At 42.2% G+C, this 5,148-nt stretch overlaps 1 pseudogene; it reads right to left on the reverse strand.

The window, feature by feature from the left end:
• Window positions 1-4,023: 4,023 nt before the first annotated feature.
• Window positions 4,024-4,887, reverse strand: LOC115640429 (annotated as a pseudogene).
• Between the last annotated feature and the right edge of the window lie 261 nt (window positions 4,888-5,148).

Here is a 5,148-nt window from a genome sequence, read left to right on the forward strand (position 1 = left end):
CCGCAGAAGCCTAAGTCAATTCAATTCCATCATGTAATGGCAGACAGCTAAAATGTGACATTTAAGTTCTAATATAAAAATGCTAGTAGTCTAAATAATAAGATGGATGAACTAGAGTGCCTCATATGAGGATATTGATGTAACAGACATCACAGAAACTTGGTGGAATGAGGATAATCAATGGGACACCGTAATACCAGGGTATAAAATATATTGGAAGGACAGAACAGGTCGTGCTGGTGGGGGAGTGGCACTCTCTGTGAAAGAAAGCGTAGAGGCAAATGAAGTAAAAATCTTAAATGAACCAAACTGTACCATAGAATCTCAATGGATAGTAATCCCATGCTTGAATAATAAGAATATAGCAGTAGGGATATATGACCGACCACCTGAGCAGGATGGTGATAGCGATTGTGAAATGTTTGGGGAGAGTAGAGAGGCTATTAAAATAAAAACAACTCAGTAATAATGGGGGATTTCAGCTGTACCCATGTTGACTGGGTACATGTCACTTCAGAACGGGATGCAGAGATAAAGTTTCTTGACAGCTTAAGTGACTACTTCTTGGAACAGCTAGTCCTGGAACCCACAAGAGGAGAGGCAATTCTTGATTTAGATTTGGATCACAGGATCTGGTCCAAAGGGTGATTATAACTGAGCCACTTGGCAATAGTGACCATAATATCATTAAACTTAACATCCCTCTGCTGGGGGAAACATGACAGCAACCCACCACGGTAGCATTTAATTTCTGAAAAGAGAACTTCAAAATGAGGAAGTTACAAAAATGAGGAAGTTAGCAAATTGAAATGAAAAGGCACAGCATCGAAAGGAAAATCGCCACAAGCTGCAGGGGAACTTTTTAAAGACACCATAATAGGGGCTCAACTTAACTGTATCCCCCAAATTAAAAAACATAGTAAGAGAACTATAAAAGTGCCACCCTGGGTAAACCACTAAGTAAAAAAGGTTTGAGAAGCAAAAAGGACATCCTTTAAAAAGTGGAAGTTAAATCCTACTGTGGAAAATAGGAAGGAGCATAAACTCTGGCAAAAGAAGTATAAAAATATAATTAGGGAGGCCAACAGAGAATCTGAAGAACAGCTGGCCAAGGACTCGAAAAGGAATAGCAAAAAAATATCTAAGTACATCAGAAGCAGGAAGCTACTGAACAACCAGTCGGGACACTGGACAATCGAGATGCAAAAGGAGCACTCAAGGACAATAAGGCCATTGGGGAGAAAGAAAATGAATTCCTTTTCGGTGACAAATCCGAGGAACTGTCCCAGATTGAGGTGTCATTAGAGGAGGTTTTGGAACAAATTGATAAAATAAATTGTAATAAAGGACCATGACTAGATGGGATTCACCCAAGAGTTCTGAAGGAATTCAGATGTGAAATTGCAGCACTATTAGCTGTGGTATGCAACCTATCACTTCAATAAGTTTCTGTACCAGATGACTGGAGGATAGCTAATGTGACACCAATTTTTAAAAGAGGCTCCAGACATGACCCTGACAATAATAGGCTGGTAACTCTGACTTTAGTCCCAAGCAAACTGATTGAAATGACAATAAAGAAGAAAATTCTTAGACATAATGATGAACATGATTTGTTGGTGGTAATCAACATGTGTTTTTTAGAGGAAAATCACGCGTCACCAATCAACTAGAATACTTGAAGGGCATCAAAAAGGATATGGACAAGGGTGATGCAGTGGATATAGTGTACTTGGACTTTCAGAAGACCTTTGACAAGGTGCCTCACCAAAGGCTCTTAAGCAAAGCAAACTGTCCTGAGATAAGGGGGGAAGTCCTCCAATGGATCAGTAACTAGTTAAAAGATAGGAAAAGAAAGGTAGGAATAAATGGTCAGTTTTCAGAATGAAGACAGGTAAATTGCAGTGTCTCCCTGGAGTCTGTACTGGGACCAGTGCTGTCCAACATAAACAATCTGGAAAAAGGGGTAAACAGTGAGGTGGCAAAATTTTCAGATGATACAAATCTACTCAAGATAGTTAAGTCCAAAGAGGGCTGTGAGGGGTTACAAAGTTGACTCACAGAACTGGAAAAAAGAACAGGAGTACTTGTGGCACCTTAGAGACTAACAAATTTATTTCAGCATGAGCTTTCATGAGCTACAGCTCACTTCTTCGGATGCATAGAATGGAGCACACAGACAGGAGATATTTGTACATACAAAGAACATGAAAAGGTGGAAGTATGGACACCAACAGGAAGAGTCAAATCAATTGAGATGAGCTATCGTCAGCAGGAGAAAAAAAACTTTTGAAGTGATAATTGAGATGACCCATAGAAGGTGGGAGGAGAACTTAACATAAGGAAATAGATTCAATTAGTGTAATGACCCAACCATTCCCAGTCTCTGTTTAAGCCTAACTTAATTGTATCTAATTTGCATATTAATTCAAAATCAGCAGTCTCTCTTTGGAGTCTGTTTTTGAAGTTTTTTTGTTGCAAAATTGCCACCTTCAAGTCTGTCAGTGAGTGGTTAGAGAGGTTGAAGTGTTCTCCTACTGGTTTTTGAATGTTAGGATTCCTGATGTCAGATTTGTGTCCATTTGTTGCCCAGTCACCCAGTCACAAAACTAGATGACTGGGCAACAAAATGGCAGATGAAATACAGTGTTGATAAATGCAAAGTAATGCACATTGGAAACCCTAATCCCAACTATACATATAAAAGTATGTGCTCTAAATTAGCTGTTACCACTCAAGAAAGAGATCTTGGAGTCATTGTGGATAGTTCTCTGAAAACATCCACTCAATGTTCAGTGGCCGTCAAAAAAGTGAACAATCTGTTGGGAATTATTAAGAAAGGAATAGAGAATAAGATGACACAATGAGAAAAATAATGACACAGACACAGAAAAGGACAGACCATAAAGAGCCAACTGCTCCAAAATGATCTAAAAATGAACAAAGCCAAAAATCTATATATTTCATTAAAATGATTCACAGATTCTGAGGCTGGGAAGGATCATCTCTTCGGACCTCCAAGATCACACAGGCCAGAGAACTGCCTCCAAATCATTCCTAGAGCAGAGCTTTTAGAAAGACATCCCTGCTTGACTTAAAATTCCAGTGATGGAGAATCCACCAGGACCCTTGGGAAATTGTTCCAATGGTCAATTACTCTGATCGTTACAAATTTACACCTCATTTCCAGGCCGAATTTGTCTAGATTCAACTTCTGTTCACTGGATCAAGAACAGGAGTCCTTGTGGCACCTTAGAGACTAACACATTTATTTGAGCATAAGCTTTCGTGGGCTACAGCTCACTTCTTCAGATGCATAGAATGGAACATATATTGAGGAGACACACACACACATATATATATATATATATATATATATATACACACACATACAGAGAGCAGGAAAAGGTGGGAGTTGTCTTACCGACTCTGAGAGGCCAATTAAGTAAGAGAAAAAAACTTTTGAAGTGATAATCAAGATAGCCCAGTACAGACAGTTTGATAAGAACTGTGAGAATACTTACAAGGGGAGATAGATTCAATGTGTATAATGGCTTAGCCATTCCCAGTCCCTATTCAAGCCTTAATTGATTGTATCTTGTTTGCATATCAATTCCAGCTCAGCAGTTTCTCATTGGAGTCTGTTTCTGAAGCTTTTCTGTTGCTAAATTGCCACTTGCAGGTCTGTCATTGAATGACAAGACAGGTTAAAGTGTTCTAGACCTTCCTCTGCTAGACTGAAGAGCCATCTGTTAAATATTTGTTCCCCACCTATGTACTTACAGACTGAATGAGATCAAGTCAAACCTTCAGTTTTTCTTTGTTAAGGTAAATAGATGAGGCTCCTTGTGACCTCCTCTGAGTCAGGTTTTCTATTTGCGTAATCATTCCCATGGCTCTTCTTTGACTAAGGCAAAAAAAAATTCACTTGCTAAAAGAGTAATTTGGGGATCAAGAAGAAGTTATGGGTCCAGCAAATAGAATTCTTTCTCCATGCAAATATAGAAAAATCCATCCATTCCCCTATTCAGCCAGCTCTGGTCCCGAATTGTCAGTGGTTTGCGGGTTGCGTGCACGTTGCCGGTGCCACTGAAACTCTTCCTCCCTGGTGAGGTAGAAGATGGGGTTGAGGCAGCTGCTGAAATATGTCAGGACACAAGCAAAAGTGCTTCCTCTGCTCAGAAGAGTCTGAGGGTACGTAGCTGAGATCTGCAGGAAGGAGAAAACGTGATACGGCAGCCAGCAGAGGAAAAAAGTTGGGGTCAAGCCAAGAAGGATCTTGAGTGTCTTGGTGGATTGGATCAGCCTGTTCCATCTCAGCTTGGCAGCTAGAACAATGTAGGATGTTGGGATCAGGATCATGGCTAGTGGGATCAGAAACCTGACCAGGAACTGGATGGCAATAGCAGCCTTCACCCTCCTTTCATTCAGTTGGAAATTCATGCTGGTGCTGGCAGGTGAGTTCGGGGATTCCCAGAGAACACCGTACCGCAAGCTGAACCCAACAGACAGGGCCCACATGCCTATAACTATCCTGAAAGCCAGGCGGGGCGTGCGGTGGTTCCGGGCCCACTAAGAGCGCACCACGAGGATGCAGCAATCGACACTGAGGGCCATGAAGAGGAAGGCGCTGAAGAACATGTGGAAGGAGGTGATGGTGCTGCTCAGCACCATGGCCCAGTCTAAGTCCAGGATGAAGATGGAGGTGAATCTGAGGGGCAGGAAGACGATGAAGATGAAATCAGCCACGGCCCAGCTCCAGAACCACACGGCGCTGGCCGTCCTCTCCACACGGCAGCCAGCAATGAAGAGGACATAGCAGTTTAATGGCACCCCGGAGAGGAAGGCCACGACACACAGCACCAGGAAGAGGACTGGGAACTCCATTCTTGGAAGAGTTGCAGTCACAATATCTCCTCCTTCGCGTCTGGGCTCAGCAGGGGCAGCGCAGACATTGTGCTGCGCAAAGGAAGGGAGAGCAATGAAACAGACTCCAGGACAGGACAAGGACAAAGTTTGGTTTCTACTAAACCAAACGTTTAAAAAAACCACACCCCTTTGCTTCTTGCTGAAAAGTTGGATTTCTAGGCAAGGGGAGGTGGCCAATGGGGGTGTCCAGGATGCAGAGACAGAGATATGAGAAATCCC

This window comes from Gopherus evgoodei, unplaced genomic scaffold, assembly GCF_007399415.2.
Source record: "Gopherus evgoodei ecotype Sinaloan lineage unplaced genomic scaffold, rGopEvg1_v1.p scaffold_31_arrow_ctg1, whole genome shotgun sequence".
Classification (NCBI taxonomy): Eukaryota; Metazoa; Chordata; order Testudines; family Testudinidae; genus Gopherus; species Gopherus evgoodei.